The sequence below is a fragment of the Eupeodes corollae genome, chromosome 2 (assembly GCF_945859685.1).
Source record: "Eupeodes corollae chromosome 2, idEupCoro1.1, whole genome shotgun sequence".
NCBI lineage: Eukaryota > Metazoa > Arthropoda > Insecta > Diptera > Syrphidae > Eupeodes > Eupeodes corollae.
In genome coordinates, this window is record NC_079148.1 from 83,137,188 (window position 1) to 83,155,058 (window position 17,871).

At 36.2% G+C, this 17,871-nt stretch overlaps 1 long non-coding RNA gene across 1 annotated transcript; it reads right to left on the reverse strand.

Moving 5' to 3' along the window:
* Positions 1 to 13,078: 13,078 nt before the first annotated feature.
* Positions 13,079 to 15,404, reverse strand: LOC129946752 (uncharacterized). Its single transcript, XR_008781641.1, has 4 exons — positions 15,241 to 15,404; positions 15,098 to 15,177; positions 14,969 to 15,039; positions 13,079 to 14,846 (listed from the first exon to the last, which is right to left on the reverse strand). It is a non-coding gene; the product is annotated as an uncharacterized LOC129946752 (long non-coding RNA).
* Between the last annotated feature and the right edge of the window lie 2,467 nt (positions 15,405 to 17,871).

Genomic DNA, 17,871 nt, shown 5'->3' on the forward strand with positions numbered 1-17,871 from the left:
TAGGAAGTCGTAAGAAGATGTCAGGTCGAGCGTTCCTTCTTCATGATAGTACTATTCAATTATATATACAAAGTTTAAGCATATTACAAAATTATTGTGTGGGTTTTAATTGTTGTAACGTCTATTTTACGTCAAAGAGTCAACGCGTTGACCGTTTAAGTTGACCTTCTAATAGTAGCTTTAGGCTTTTTTCTTTAATATTTTGCAGTGCGAAAAAAATGTGTTAAAATTGGAAAAAAATGAGAATTTATGCATGTTTACCTATTTTAAAACAAATTTTCTATATTTACCCTTTTGGAGTTAAAATAGGAATATAAATAAGTACGATAGTATGTGTTTAGGTTGGCAGGTTGTTGCGTAGATAATAATGTAAGGAAGTTTTCAGGGAATAATTTTGTTAAATTAATGTATTAAACCAAAAAGGTAACAAAATTAGTTTAAGAACCCACTATTCTCCTCACCCTCATTTTGGCTGTTTCAAAAAGAAAATGGCTACACTATCTTCTCCTTGCTTTTTGGGTTCTTAGGAAAGAGGGCAAATGGTTTTGGTTTGTCAGGTGTAGTTAATTATTTAAGTAATCACGTTACAAAAATGACATTCTAATTTTAAGAAATTTTATTAAGGAATAAAGATAAAAAACCTTAACATTGAAGAAATACACAAAAAATTTCAATTCAAAATTAAATTAATTTTGTATTTCTTACTAAATCTTTGTCAATTTTAATTTTCACCTCAATTACTATTGATTTGATGCTAACATCAAATAAATTAAAAAGAGTTTTTAAATAAGTGACCATTAAAGCTGTTATTTGAACATGAATATATTTTCAATATAGCGGCTGGGATGCAACCCACACTGATAACTTCCCATTCCGATTAATTACTTAACTTTTAATAAAAATTAGGTAAATGTCGCAAATAATATTTTGATTTATAAAAAAAGGTTAATTGGAATTTTTGAAAAAATATATTTGTTTTGTATTGTTCGTGAGATATTTAGGGGTTACCAAAATATTTACCCTTTTTTCAAATTACTATGTCAAAAAAAGAGAGCCCGTTTTGCATCTTTCTACATTATTATCTGTATAACAAAATTTATTTCAAGTCCATATCTCTTCTGGTTCATGTGCTATGGACGACGAAAAAACGTCGCGAACGTACATACGCAAAGCAGACAACTCTCTAAAAATCTTTTATTTCGACTCTAGGGACCTTGAAACGTCGAGAAATGTCAACATTTTCAATTTGACAAATCGGACCCCTTACAATAACTTCCTATGTTAAGTTAAAAATGTTCGCACTATTATTAAAAATTAAATTGGGTGGCGCAACAGTCCGTTGTGAACCAGGGCCTAGTGACTTACAACTCTCAACCATTCCTGTGTGCGAGTACTGTTGTCAGGAATGGAAGGGACCTACAATTTAAGACCAACCGAAAGCACTTTTTCATGACAAGAATTACTCTTGAAGGATTTGTCAATTCCTCGCAAAAGGCAGTACCCGCGAAAATTTATTTTTTTAAATTAAGGTGGCACAGGCAGGGGTTGAACCCAAGACCTCTTGCATGACAGTCCAACGCACTTTTTTTCTTTTTTTTCAAATTCATTTTTATTTACTCAATCTTAAACCTATCTTAAAGCTAGACAAAAATTCATAAAACTAGCCTAATTATCCATAACTTACAACTAACTTAATGGTCCCATACGGACACTCTAAGTTAAACTTTAACACTTAATACTAATGCCTTTCGGCCCTAAGATCTATTTTACTTCTATTTATATTTTATTTATTTCTGTATTTATTAGAAAATTATAAGAAAAAACTAATATCAAGGTCCTTTTTTATTTTTACTTAAAAACTACTTAAAATAAGGTCCTTAACATAAAACTTAAAGCTGACTTAAACTACATATTCTACCTATAAACTACTTAAAACTAGAACAACCACAGCAGCAAATCTAACATTTTTTGTTTTTATATTTTATTGTCTTTTTATGGTTTTTTTCATATTTTTTTCATATTTTTTTATATTCCATGTTTTTTTTTTAAATTAAATTTTTTTTTTTTATTTTTTTTGTGCCACCATGCCTATTCTACTTAAAACTAAACCCAAAAACTATAAAACAAGTATGTAAGCCGGCCAAGTCTTGAAACCCCATCCCGACTACCCACTATCAAGTGCCGATGGAAGTCATCAAAACTGGTTCTCCTGCTTCATCCTATCAGTTCGGTCCCGTTTGGACACAGCCCTACTGAACCGAAGGAGCTCTGCTCCGCCTTGTGCCATGATGTCCCGATTGTACAGGAGTCGCCTATCCACGGTTCTTCGTCTGACGTGGTAGATTAACGGAACTGCCAATCTATCCTGTATCAGAGCGCATTTGTCTAAAAAGAGGAATGCCTCTGGTGGAATGAAGCCGGTCAAGCGTGCACTTTCAAAATACTCGTCGTTCAGATAGAACGCCCCGAAAATTAAATTGTTGGTCGAAGACATAGCTCTTGCAATGTGACCTCGAACGAGTTTTATCACGAAATTGTCATTTCTGTTGATTCGAGCCCCGTTGTATAGGACCTCGTTGGAAAAGTAATGCACATAAGAAGATTCGGCTGTTCGATATAAGCCGATACAGCGTCGTAAACACTGCCGCTTGAACACCCGAAACTTCTCCATCTGGGAAGGGGCAACGTTGAACCACACAGGACAACCATAAACGATCATCGGCCGTATGAGGGCCATGTAGCAAATTACCTTCACTCTGGGATCAAGCCGAATACTCAAAAACAGCCGTTTCGTCAGAGCGAAGGCTCCTCTGGCCTTGGTCAGAGCAGCATTTATATGTCTGTCGAAATATAAATACTGATCTAACCAGATACCGAGGTACTTCACTACACTTTTGCTCGCCAATGGCTGCCTTGCGCCAATTATTGCACGTATTCCTCGTGGCCCTAGCCAACGGAGTCCGGAACAGAATTGTCTCCGACTTCTGGACATTTATTTTCAGTTTCCATTCGTCGCAATATCGCTGAATCTTGTTGAAATCACGCTGCAAGAGAATTCTAATAACCTCAACTCTTCGGGCCGTTCTGTACGCAATTAGATCGTCAGCGTACGCAATTGCCTTTGTAAGACTACCTATCAGATCGCTGGTGAAAATGCTGAAGAGAATCGGCGAATTCACCGCTCCCTGTTGAAGACCATTTTTAATTGAGAATGTTGTGGTAGAAGTTACATTGCCACTTTTGACAACAAACTTTCTACCGTTAAGCAAATCATAAAATATATACAACAATGGCTTGCTTATGCCAAGCATGCTCAGTTTTAGGTAAAGACCCTCTAACCATACGGTGTCAAAGGTCTTTTCAAAATCAACCAGAACAGCACCTGTGCGAACGAAACGAGTTTAGACGCAGCATGAATTGTTTCCCGCCCGCCTTGAACCCGAACTGTTTATCCGGAATTATTTGTTGTCCACAGCGGTTTCTCATGAAGAGGAACGCTCGACCTGACATCTTTTTACGACTTCCTAAACAATATTGGGGTGGGGGCAAAAATGAGTGAGAATTCCAATACAAAATAATAAATTTCCAAATTATTAAAAAAACAGAAGATAGAGATGAATGTATACAAATTCAGTGAAAGTTATAAAATCGTTTAAAAAAAAATACATAGTACAAAAAATAGAAGAAAAATTAGAATATAAACTTTTTGTGGTTGCCTATAAGAAAAATTAAGGTTTTCCCTATTTTTTTCGAATCATTTTCAAATGAGATAATAGTGCGAACATTTTTAACTTAACTTAGGAAGTTATTGTAATGGGTCCGATTTGTCATATTGAAATTTTTGACATTTCTAGACGTTTCAAGGTCCCTAGAGTAAAAATAAAAGATTTTTAGAGAGTTGTCTGTGCTTGCGTGTGTACGTTCGCGACGTTTTTTCGTCGTCCATAGCTCAAGAACCAGTAGAGATATGGACTTGAAATAAATTGAATTGAATTAAAAAATTCTAATTAACGTTTTTTTTATAAATCAAAAAAACTGAAAAAACAATATATTTTTCACCTCGAAAATTTTAAGAACAAAAAATGATTTCATCTCCAAAACAATTTTATGTAACGAAAAATAACGTTTTTGACATCTGGTTAGATTATGAGCAAAATTGAATTGACAGTTTTTGTACAAAATATAAAAAAAAAAAAAACAATACTAAAACTTGGTAAAAATAATAAATTATCAAAGACCTTTTCAAAAATTAAAAACATTGGCTTCAAACTAATTATATCTCACAGAAAATATTATTTGAGACATTTACCTAATTGTTCAAATAACAGCTTTAATGGTCACTTATTTAAAAACTCTTTTTAGTTGATTTGATGTTAGCACCATAGCAATAAACTAAAAGAAATTGAGGTGAAAATTAAAATTGACAAAGATTTAGTTAGAAATAAAAAATGAATTGAATTTCGATTTGAAATTTTATGTGTATTTCTTCAATGTTAAGGTTTTTTGATCTTTATTCCTTAATTAAATTCCTTGAAATTAGAATGTCATTTTTGTAACGTGATTACTTAAATAAATAATTACACCTGACAAACCAAAACCATTTGCCCTTTTTCCTAAGAACTGTTGTGGATGAATTCCATTAACCGCATCCTCAATCCTAAGGTAGTAAAAAAATAAAAAAGAATAGTTAAATAAGAAACAAATAAATTTCATACTTACCCCAAAAGTTGTTGACTCGTTGGATGTTGTTTATTTTGTGATGTAGCTGTCACTTGCCTCATTGTTGGTCTCCATGGAAACTCTCCATAACTCAGTGGAGAGAAATTCCATGGGAAAGCAATGGATGCGTTCCGGAAGAGATCTGGGTTTGGTGTATGGTCGTTTAAGTTGGTTGAATTGTTAAGTTGCATGTGAAGGAAACTTTGTTTTATGTCCGTGTTTAGTTTTCAGTACTGACGGTTAATGCATGTCATGGCAGTGGTTAGGTGGTTCGTATTTATACGTTTTGTGGTTACGTTGTTATTATGTGTATGGATTTTTTTTTAAATGTTCTGGTTTCATGTGGTTCTGTGTTACAGGTCTCTCCGATTTCGACCGTGGAACACACCCTTAGTTCTTGGGACACTGATACCCTTATTCTGTTGGAAGTGTTCTAATACCTAAGTGGTTTCCCACTATTTGAGTGTGATGATGTTGGTTGGGGGTATATGTATGGATAGGTGGATCGGATGATGTGTTCCTGTTAGAGATAGAATACATCATCTGAATATTTTTTTTTGCCGGTGTTTGTGGGATGATAATTTCAGCCCTCCCTCATTTGGCCATCTACCACACAGTGGATAAAAAAGTGAGTGATAGTGGTAAAATTAAATTCAAATATCCGAAAAAGAAACAGTTGGACCAGCAGAGTTAGTTTTTTTTATTTAATGTGATTTAAATGCTAATATTAAAATTAATTTCTTATAGGAAAGAAAAAGTGTACTAAGATAGTGAAAACTAAAGTGAATGTCAATTGGTGCCAACAATTTTGGGATAAAAGAACATAGCAGATAACGAGTAAAGGTGGTGAGTCTGTTATTTTAGCGAAGAATAGGAATTTAATTAGTATTATTTTTTTTTATAATAGTTTGATTCCCGGCGGCCCGAATTAAATTATGGAAAGCGGGGCCACCACCCAAAAAAAAAAAACACAAAATTTTGAAATTTAATAAAATTCAAACAAATTTTGAAAGTTAATAAGATTCAAAAAAAATTTGAAATTGAATAAAATTCAAAAAAATTTGAAAGTGAACAAAATTAAAAATTGAATACAAATTTGAAATTAAATAAAATTTCAAAACTGAAACCCAAGAAGAAAAATTTGAAATTAAAGGAAATATAAAAAAAAAAAATAGAAAGAAAAGGAAATTTAGACGTGAACCAAATTGAAGGAGAAAAAAGCAATCAATTTATAAATTATAGAAACATATACGTACATCTCCATATCAGATATATCTTCATACCAACCCGGTGGATCTTTTTATGTTTGTGATTGTCCTATATTTAAGTTTTTTTTCGAAATTTAACAAATTAATTCTTTAAGTAATTCATCGGCGTGGAAGTTATTTTTTTTCTGTTTAATTCCATAATCTTGTTCTTTTTTCTTTATATTCAATTGTGAGGTGTGAAAAAAAAAAACGGTTGGTGTAAGTTTCGTGTTCGGTCCCGTAAGTTTTTGTTGTATAAGGTCCTAAAAGATACCTCCTGAGAGCTCTTTAGGGGTAGGGAATTAGGGCTCCGTTAATCGATCGCATTCGCTCAGTAATAAAATACCAAAAAAGGCACTTCTACGCAAAGGTAGAAACAAATAAAGACGTAGGACTACCAACCTGACTTTTTTTTTGTTAATTTATTTTGTTAATTTATTTTGTTTAAATTAAACTTCCGACAGAAACGCCGGAAATAGAAAAAAAAAGTTTTTTTATGTTTCGCCTTAGCGAAACGATGAGTTTGAATCTTATTTTTTCAGGGGTGTCAAGGGTAGCGGAGTAGACGTGGAGTTAAGATGACCTGAACCCGATCATCGACCAACAATTTTGGGGGTATCCAAAACTGGCCGCGGATACCTAAAGGTAGGGTGGGTAATGGCCTCACTGCACTAACATCCGCAGTGCCCTGATGTGCCAATAGTCCGTCCGTATATATTTCCTTCCTTTTCCTCATTCCTTGGCCTGATTTATGTTTTTGTCTGCAGGCAAGGTTGACGGGCAAGATCCCCCCCGTCCGACGAGCTGACGCCGTGCACCGCAAGCAGGCCGCGTCCCCCGGATCTCAACAATCCCACCTAACCTATTCCAAATCTTCCTATCTGTTTTTCCTACCTCATCCTTATCCTACCCTTCCACTTCACCCACCTCCACACCTCCTCTTGCCTCGCAACAAAATGGCGCCCCACGTTGGGCGGACGGGGGTATCTTGCCCCCGAAACTCAACCTTGCCTCGCAACAAAATGGCGCCCAACGTGATTAAAGGGTGTTCCAACCAAGTTGGAACATTTTTTTTGGCGAATTAATTTATGTTGTACTAGTTTCAGTTTTTTTCTATGTTGTATTGTCTTAACCAAACTTGCTGTGGATTTTTAAACCTCGTATGTCTGCGCCAGGAAGGCCACAGGCGTACCTAGTCGTATCGCGACGAGAGCTTGAAAATTCACAGTGACTGCGGTTAATGAATGTAATGTTCTTTCTGAAATTACTGGAGTTTTTGCAAAGGGCGTATGTCTGCACCAGGAAGGCCACAGGCGAACCTAGGTGTATCGCGACGTTCCTTTGCGAAAGCTTGAGTAAGGTCAGTCAGTACATTTTTCGTTTTGTCTTTTACCTATTCCCATCCTAACTTTTTTTTACTTTTCTTTTTTTCTAATTTTTCAATTTTCTTTTCCTAGTTTCGTCATTTTCTACTTGGACGATTGAATGTGCGAGACGTGTAGTCCGACATCATCGTTTCAAATTTTTTGTGAGTTTGATTCTACCGTTTCATGTCTTCTAGCAAGGTCCCTTGAGACTGCCTAGGATCGCGGGAACGGTAGGGGGAAACTTTGTAATGTAAATTGTTTGTGTGTCTAGTAGTTTTCCTATCCTAATATGGTCACATCAGGGGAAGTTTAATCTGTCCGTCTGAAGTCTTTCTTTACAGCGATGTCGTCAGTAAAGTCGTATCATGTCGCTCACGAGCTACCTAAAGCACCCCCGAAAGTTTTTGGAAAACTGAAATTATAATTGTAAGTGTTGAAATCGCTTAAATCTTTTTGTTTAATTTTATTACGTTTATTACATATTTTTCTTTGATTTATTTTTTTGTACATTTTTCAAAGTTATTCTGATTTTTTTTTTGATTTGATTTTTCGTTAATTTTTTGTGTGTTATTTTTTACAGAATTTTTTTGGTTTGATTTTTCGTTAATTTTTTTTGTTATTTATTACAAAATTATTGAAATTTTATATTTTTCTTGATATTTTTTTTTGTTTTCTAAGTTTGTTTTCGATAGTTTTTCTTATTTCATTAAGTTAATTCGTTTTCATAATAGAAGACTAATTTAATTTTTTTGGTAAGATATAAAAATATAAGGATAACTTTACAAAGTTTTCTAAAATAGTTTTTTTTAGAATTACATTTGTTCGTTTTTCGTTTTTCATTTTTCTATTATTATTATTTTTTCTAATCGTTTCTTATTATTTCGTGAGTTATATAATTTACAAGTTTTTTTTGAGTTTCTAATTTATTTACAGGTATATAGTTATAGTTTTTTTGTAAGTCCAAGTACAGTTTTTGAGCAATTCGTTATTTATTTACAATCATTTTCTTTTCTTTTTTTCGTTTACATTATTTATTTACTCGTTTTCGTTATTTATTAAAAATTTCTTTAGTTATTTATTATTTTTTTTGTAGTTATTTATTAAACTTTTTTGTTATTTATATATCTTTTTGTTCCAATTTTAGATTTTGTTTAGTTCAAATTTACAGTGTACAGTTTTTCTTTCTTATTTATTTATTTTTTCTATACAGTTTTCGATAAGTTTACATTTTGTTTTTTTTTTGATTAATTTATTTTCCTTAATTAATTTTTTTCAATTTATCTTTTTCATTTTTTCTTATTCAGTTACGTTAAGTTTACATTTTTTTTTCATCGTTACATTATTTATTTATTTTTTTGTTGATATTTTTGTTTTCGTAAGATTAGTTATAAACATTTAGGTTGCTAATACCAATAGGTGTTTTTCTAAATAGAGGAATTTTTTTGTATTTGTGAAGAAATTCAGTTTCTTAGTTAAAATTAAATTATTCTTTTTGCAAACTCACCACTTTTGTTCTGTTGTTTCCGTTTTTCTATTTTCTTTATCGATTGTTTGACAAATAAACGATGGCTTACTCTAATAAAGAGGAAGAAGATCGCATAAACCGTCTTATAAGGAAATAAATCAACCAAGATTAACCGGGTCGGCAAGTCAAGGGTTAGACCATACCTCTAGACAGCAGATGATGTATTCTCCTCTTATTTCTGATAGGCAAATCCGAGCTGAATCCAACCAACCAGCAGTTATGCAAAGGGAAATGACCAATACCTTGAAAAGTGAGATCCAAAATCAACTTGGTGAATTCCTTAGGAATTTGAATATAGGGCCAAACAATCAATCTTCTACCGATCAGATGTCTAGACCCGTGCCGGTGACCCAGCCACCAGTGCAGCAGTATCCTCCAGTTGATCCAGGTGGAAGCGCTTTTGTACCGGTTAATCAACCGAGTCGCCGAATACCCGACTCGACGAGAAGACATCAAGATAGAGGTAATCTTCCCGCTTGGTATGAGGAAATCCCGTCAGATCCTTATGTCAACTCTTACCCTATGCAAACTCCTAACCCATACGGCTACCAACCGGAGTACTATGGTCCAACTCGGCATCCGAGACCCCAGGGTCCAATAAGATTGGATAGTTGGGGCTTGAAGTTCGATGGCCAACCAACGACTATGACCGCGGAGGATTTTGTTCTTCAGTTGAGATCCAGCGGAACAAACATAGATGTGCATGGGCAGAGGTGTTAAGGAATTTTCATCTACTTCTCTCAGGAAATGCTACCGAGTGGTACTGGCAGTTTCAGCGGACAAATTACCGTCATGACTGGCCAGCTTTGAAGGATGCCTTGCTGCGTCAGTATAGGAATACTCGCTCGGACTTCGAGATAATCCGAGACATCATGGATCGTAAGCAGCATTCCTGGGAGAGTAGGGAGAGTAGTGAAGATTTCTTCATTGCCATAAACCGGATGAAATTCCAGTTAAGGGTCCCAATACCGGATGTAGAGATGGTGCGAATCCTGAAAAGAAACCTGAATGAAAGGATAGGGAAATTAGTTTACCCACAGGCCATCTTTACCTCGGATCAGCTGAGGACTGCGTGCAAGGATGCGGAAGTGGCATTTCCGAGGAAGGAATTGCCAAAAACCTTTGCTAAACCACCAGGCAAATATCCGGTTAATGAACTGGAATTGGAAGAGGAGTACCAACCGACGGATGAACAGCTTGCTGCTTATCAGTTTGGTACGGCTCGACCAAAAATGTATCCTCGCAAATACGCCGACCCGACAAAATTAGAATGTTGGAACTGCAGAGTGCAGGGCCATACTTACTTTGATTGTGAGTCCGATGTGCGAAACGTGTTTTGCTACAAGTGTGGTCTAGAAGGCGTAATAACTCCACGTTGCTCACGATGCAATCAGGGAAACCGGTCTCGGGACGCGAAGGGTACGGGGGAATCGCGTGCCAAACTAAATCAGAACCCCCAATAGATTTTAAAAATTCCACCTCCGCTTATGGAGGGATGGAAACCCCTCTTTTGCAAGAGGGTGAGATGAAAATAAAAATTTTAAAGCGAGAAGAAAAAGGAGATATTATAAAAAATGAAGTGAGTGAAAGAAATTTATACAAAATCAAACCGTTACATGTCCGTCTTCAGGAATACGAGAAAGCTCGGGCAAGAATTTTTAATAGTGCAATAAGCACACCTTCCAAAAATGTTTTAAAGGCAAGGGCGAGATACAAGGCCCGTAAAGATACTTCGAAGAAGATATCTTCGACCATTGTAAATTTAAAATCCGACCCTCGGCCTTATGCCAACATTAAAATAGGTTCGAGAGAGTTTTTAGGCTTACTAGACAGCGGTGCTAGTGTAAGCATATTAGGAAAAAACTGCAAACAGTTGATTGAACAACTTGGTTGTCCCATTACTCCCTTCAGTTCAGGAGCTAGGACCGCTGACGGAAAAAGACAATCAATTGTGGGCAAAATTTCCATTAGAGTCACGTATAAGGATAAAGAAGAGATGTTGACCTTCTTCCTCGTTCCCAGCTTGGACCAGGAGATCTATCTTGGAGTTGACTTTTGGAGAGTGTTCCAGTTAGCTCCGGGAATTATAAGTAGTATCTCGGTTGACGAACAATCGGATTCGCCAAATGCTCACCAGTTAACCTCCGATCAACAGGCCAGGCTGGATGCTGTCAAAGATAAATTTTTAAGTTTCGAACGCGATGGTCTTGGAAAGACTACCATGATGGAGCATGTCATCGATACAGGAGATGCTCTCCTTGTGAAACAGCGTTACTACGCTGTCTTCCAGCGATACAAACATTGTTGTACGATGAATTGGATCGGATGCTGGAACTCGGTGTGATTGAGGAGAGTGAAAGTCCGTGGTGATCGCCAGTGGTTCTTTTACGGAAAACCGGCAAAAACCGCCTGTGTTTGGATTCTCGTAAGGTGAACGCACTGACGAAGAAAAATGCCAACCCTCTTCCTCACATCGAAGGACTCACCAGCCGATTTCCCGACGCGATTTATATGAGTAGCATCGATCTTAAAGAGGCCTTTTGGCAAATTCCGCTGGAGAAACAGAGTAGATAAAAGACTGCCTTTGCGGTACCGGGAAGACCCTTGTACCAGTTCACGGTGATGCCGTTTGGGTTGTGCAATGCAGCTCAACGGTTGAGCCAGTTGATGGACAAGGTGATTCCTGCACGACTTAGGGAGCGCGTTTTTGTGTACCTTGATGACTTGCTTATCATGGCACCGGATTTTAATACCCATATCAGCCTGCTAAGCAAAGTAGTCGAATGCTTACGTAAAGCCAATCTCACCATCAACATGAAGAAATCAAGGTTTTGCTTCAAAGAGTTAAAATACTTGGGCTTCATAGTTGGTGGTGGGAAATTTAAAACGGATCCGGCGAAAGTAGAGGCGATCATGGATTTCCCGATCCCGAAAACCCCTAGGCAGATCCATAGGCTGCTTGGAATGGCCGGCTGGTATCGGAAGTTCATAAAGGACTTTTCAACTTTAACTGCTCCTTTGACTGACCTGTTGAAGAAGAGAAGCGAGAAGTTCTTCATGACGGATGAAGCGCTGGTGGCTTTCGAGAACCTGAAGAAAGCGTTGATCTCAGCGCCGGTTCCTTCGCGCCCGGAGTTCACAAAAAGATTTTACATCCAATGTGATGCTTCTGACGCCGGGATCGGTGCTGTACTGGTTCAGGTGGACGAGGAAGGAGAGGAGGTACCGATCGCGTTTTTCTCTCAAAAATTTAATAAAAGTCAGAGAAACTACAGTGTCACCGAGAAGGAGTGTATGGCCGCGGTGATGGCTGTAAAGAAGTTCAGGACGTATGTCGAGGGAATGGACTTTACAATCATAACGGACCATTCCAGCCTTAAATGGCTGATGAGCATGAAGGACCTTAGTGGCAAGCTTGCCAGGTGGAGTCTTTCTTTACAGTCCTATACCTTCGACATACAGCACCGTAAAGGAAGTCAACACGTAGTACCGGATACTCTTTCTCGGGTACATGTGGATTCTCTGACTATCGAGGACGTTGCCCCGTTGATTGACTTGAAGTCAGCGGAATTCCTTTCCGATGAATATTTAGACCTCATCGAGATGGTTTACAACCATAAAGACGAGCTTCCCGACTTAAAATACGAAGATATGTTTATAAAAAAGTTTTTAAAAAATTAGGCGAAGAAGAAATGTGGGAACATTCTTGGCTCCTTTGGGTACCATCAGGTTTAACCGAGGAAATTATAAAGAAGGTCCATGATCCTCCTAAATCCGCTCATGGCGGCATAGCAAAAACCCTAGCTAAACTTAGATATTATTTCTACTGGCCTAATATGACCGTGCATGTTCGTGAATACGTCTCTAATTGTAGTGTGTGTAAACAAAGTAAAGCGTCGAATCAAGTATCTCGTCCTCCTATTGTTACGTCATATTGTAGTAGTCGTCCGTTTGAAAAAATATACATTGACTTTTTAGGACCATATCCGAGGTCAAAATTAGGAAATGTATACGTGTTTGTTGTCTTAGATCATTTGTCCAAATTTGTGTTGTTGAAAGCGTTACGAAAAGCAAGTACTTCAAGCGTCATTAAATTTTTAAAAGAAGACGTCTTTAATATGTTTGGAGTACCAAATATCATCCTTTCCGACAATGGAAAACAATTTGTATCCAAGGAATTCGAATCGATGATAACTAAATACGGTATAAGACATTTTAAAACCGCTCACTATGCACCTCAATCGAATGCGTCGGAGAGGGTGAACCGCTCCTTGTTGACTGCTATTCGATCGTACCTAAAAGACGATCAAAGGTATTGGGATACGCACCTTAGCGACATCGCGTGTGCGTTAAGAAGCGCGGTTCATAGCTCTACCGGCGTGTCACCGTATTATGAATTATTCGGCACTAACATGATGACGCACGGTAGCAGTTATGAACTTGCAAAGAAGTTGCATGCGCAGGACGACAGCGAGCTGTTAACTCTTCCCCGACAAGGTCGATTGCAGTGTATACGAAATCATATTCGCGAAAACATAATTAAAGCCAACGATAAATCCTCAAAAATTTATAATGTCCGTACTAAAAACGTTCAATTTTCACCCGGACAAGAGGTGTATCGGAAAAATTTTGTGATGAGCGATTCGTCGAAAGGTTTATCAGCGAAACTCTCACCCAAGTATATTAAATGCCGCGTAGTTAAACGAATAGGAAATCAAATGTATGAGTTAGAAAACTTAACCGGTAAAAGACTTGGAATATATCACGCCAAAGATTTAAAACAATGAGCAGAATGCTTCAAAAACACGTTCGTTTGTTTTAAATACAAGCCGTAATTATCATTGTTGCTAATTCGTATCGTTTCTGTTTGTTATTTGTTAATGTATTAAATTATCCGTGAGTATAACTTATTATATTTATTTAGCAACAGTTCGAAAAAGAAAAAAACCGAAACAACCAATAACAAAAACCAAAAGTACCTGGAACTGTTAAACAAACACGGATATTTTAAGTATATATGTATCTATTATATTCATTGCATGCCTTATGTTCTAAATGTTACTTAATGTTAAATGTTCTTATTTATTTATTTATTAGTATTTTAACTTAATTTATTAAACATTTGTGATAAAATGGTTCAACCATCCCATCTGTGAAATTTTTACTTATTTTATTAATTTTACTAAGACTAATAGCTTTTAAATTTTTCTTTATCTGTGATAAAATGGTTCAACCACCCCATCTGTGATATTTTTACTTACTTTATTAATTTTACTTATGCTAATAGCTTCTAAAATTGTTCTTTATCTGTGATAAAATGGTTTGACCATTCCATCTGTGATACTTTTAACTAACTTTATTAATCATATTAAGACTGATAGCTTTAATTTTTTTTTCATCTGTGATATTTATATTTTCTTTTTTATTTTAGCTTAAGTAACTTATCTTTTAAAACTTGTGATACTTAATTTACTAATTTTACTAACTTAAATACTATCCGCAATGATTGAAAACTACGAACTGTGATATTTACAAAAGTTACTGATTTAACTAATTTATCTGCTATTTATTTATTTATTAACTTATTTATTAATTTATTAATTTTTATGTTTAACTATAATCTAACCAATCCAAAATAAGGTTTTAAAAAAGATCACTCACCAACAATCACTTGTATGATGTAACGTAGAAATTCGTAGTGGTGGCGGATAGAGATGGGGGACATTAATGATAAGTGTTGATTCGTTGCATAGCAGGATTCCTGAAAAACAAAATACATTTAAATTAGTAGGTACTCCCAATTAAATATAGGTAGATAGTTTTTTTGTATGCACTTTAGGCTTAATAGAGGACATAGGTACTAGCTCGGGTTTTTTCTCGCCAATCTCTGACGAGCACCTCCGATCCACATATCTAGAAGTGTACCTCCCAGGATCCTTAACTTTGGTACACCGGACGCTCCAGCAGATAGGAGTTTCGGCAAAAATCCTGAAAAGGGAATGCTAATTGTTAAATGTGTAGATAGTTATGTATATATGTGTAATTTCGGGTGTCTATTTGAATAGTTACTAATTATAAATAAAAAGTAATTCGTTTTTCCTTTGACTAACGTTGAGGTAGGTCGGCAACCTACGCTGGTTATTGTTAGGGTCATTGACCTTCCCAAGGTATGGAAAAATAACTATAGAAAAAAAAAAACAAAATTTAAGCCGACTTATCTTTATAAGTGTAACACTAACCTCAACTGAATGGTAGGACAATAGTTTGCCCGGCCTAAATCGTGGGTTTTTCCCCACAACTATCCAAACGCTCACTTAATCTAGGAAAGGAAAATCAAACAAATAAATCCCAATAAAACTAATTGTGTATTTCAAACACTCACCCTTCTCAGCATCCCTTCTACCTCCCGTTCCTTGTCCGAATTCCTTTCCATTTCCCAGACATCCAGAATCTTTGTTTTTGCTATTTATTGAGAGTATATCTCAATAAACAGCAAATTTTGTTATGGATGCCTTCCATTAATCGCATCCTCAATCCTAAGGTAGTAAAAAAATAAAAAAAGAATAGTATAATAAGAAACAAATAAATTTCATACTTACCCCAAAAGTTGTTGACTCGTTGGATGTTGTTTATTTTGTGATGTAGCTGTCACTTGCCTCATTGTTGGTCTCCATGGAAACTCTCCATAACTCAGTGGAGAGAAATTCCATGGGAAAGCAATGGATGCGTTCCGGAAGAGATCTGGGTTTGGTGTATGGTCGTTTAAGTTGGTTGAATTGTTAAGTTGCATGTGAAGAAACTTTATTTTATGTCCGTTTTTAGTTTTCAGTACTGACGGTTAATGCATGTCATGGCAGTGGTTAGGTGGTTCGTATTTATACGTTTTGTGGTTACGTTGTTATTATGTGTATGGATTTTTTTTTAAATGTTCTGGTTTCATGTGGTTCTGTGTTACAGGTCTCTCCGATTTCGACCGTGGAACACACCCTTAGTTCTTGGGACACTGATACCCCTATTCTGTTGGAAGTGTTCTAATACCTAAGTGGTTTCATCTTTGGGATAAAAGAACATAGCAGATAACGAGTAAAGGTGGTGAGTCTGTTATTTTAGCGAAGAATAGGAATTTAATTAGTATTATTTTTTTTATAATAGTTTGATTATAGGCGGCCCGAATTAAATTATGGAAAGCGGGGCCACCACCCAAAAAAAAAAACACACAAAATTTTGAAATTTAATAAAATTCAAACAAATTTTGAAAGTTAATAAAATTCAAAAAAAAATTTGAAATTGAATAAAATTCAAAAAAATTTTAAAGTGAACAAAATTAAAAATTGAATACAAATTTGAAATTAAATAAAATTTCAAAACTGAAACCCAAGAAGAAAAATTTGAAATTAAAGGAAATATAAAAAAAAAAAAACTAGAAAGAAAAGGAAATTTAGACGTGAACCAAATTGAAGGAGAAAAAAGCAATCAATTTATAAATTATAGAAACATATACGTACATCTCCATATCAGATATATCTTAATACCAACCCGGTGGATCTTTTTATGTTTGTGATTGTCCTATATTTAAGTTTTTTTTCGAAATTTAACAAATTAATTCTTTAAGTAATTCATCGGCGTGGAAATTATTTTTTTTTGCTGTTTAATTCCATAATCTTGTTCTTTTTTCTTTATATTCAATTGTGAGGTGTGAAAAAAAAAAACGGTTGGTGTAAGTTTCGTGTTCGGTCCCGTAAGTTTTTGTTGTATAAGGTCCTAAAAGATACCTCCTGAGAGCTCTTTAGGGGTAGGGAATTAGGGCTCCGTTAATCGATCGCATTCGCTCAGTAATAAAATACCAAAAAAGGCACTTCTACGCAAAGGTAGAAACAAATAAAGACGTAGGACTACCAACCTGACTTTTTTTTTGTTAATTTATTTTGTTTAAATTAAACTTCCGACAGAAACGCCGGTTTGAATCTTACTTTTTCAGGGGTGTCAAGGGTAGCGGAGTAGACGTGGAGTTAAGATGACCTGAACCCGATCATCGACCAACAATTTTGGGGGTATCCAAAACTGGCCGCGGATACCTAAAGGTAGGGTGGGTAATGGCCTCACTGCACTAACATCCGCAGTGCCCTGATGTGCCAATAGTCCGTCCGTATATATTTCCTTCCTTTTCCTCATTCCTTGGCCTGATTTATGTTTTTTGTCTGCAGGCAAGGTTGAGTTTCGGAGGCAAGATCCCCCCCGTCCGACGAGCTGACGCCGTGCACCGCAAGCAGGCCGCGTCCCCCGGATCTCAACAATCCCACCTAACCTATTCCAAATCTTCCTATCTGTTTTTCCTACCTCATCCTTATCCTACCCTTCCACTTCACCCACCTCCACACCTCCTCTTGCCTCGCAACAAAATGGCGCCCCACGTTGGGCGGACGGGGGGTATCTTGCCCCCGAAACTCAACCTTGCCTCGCAACAAAATGGCGCCCAACGTGATTAAAGGGTGTTCCAACCAAGTTGGAACATTTTTTTTGGCGAATTAATTTATGTTGTACTAGTTTCAGTTTTTTTCTATGTTGTATTGTCTTAACCAAACTTGCTGTGGATTTTTAAACCTCGTATGTCTGCGTCAGGAAGGCCACAGGCGTACCTAGTCGTATCGCGACGAGAGCTTGAAAATTCACAGTGACTGCGGTTAATGAATGTAATGTTCTTTCTGAAATTACTGGAGTTTTTGCAAAGGGCGTATGTCTGCACCAGGAAGGCCACAGGCGAACCTAGGTGTATCGCGACGTTCCTTTGCGAAAGCTTGAGTAAGGTCAGTCAGTACATTTTTCGTTTTGTCTTTTACCTATTCCCATCCTAACTTTTTTTTACTTTTCTTTTTTTCTAATTTTTCAATTTTCTTTTCCTAGTTTCGTCATTTTCTACTTGGACGATTGAATGTGCGAGACGTGTAGTCCGACATCATCGTTTCAAATTTTTTGTGAGTTTGATTCTACCGTTTCATGTCTTCTAGCAAGGTCC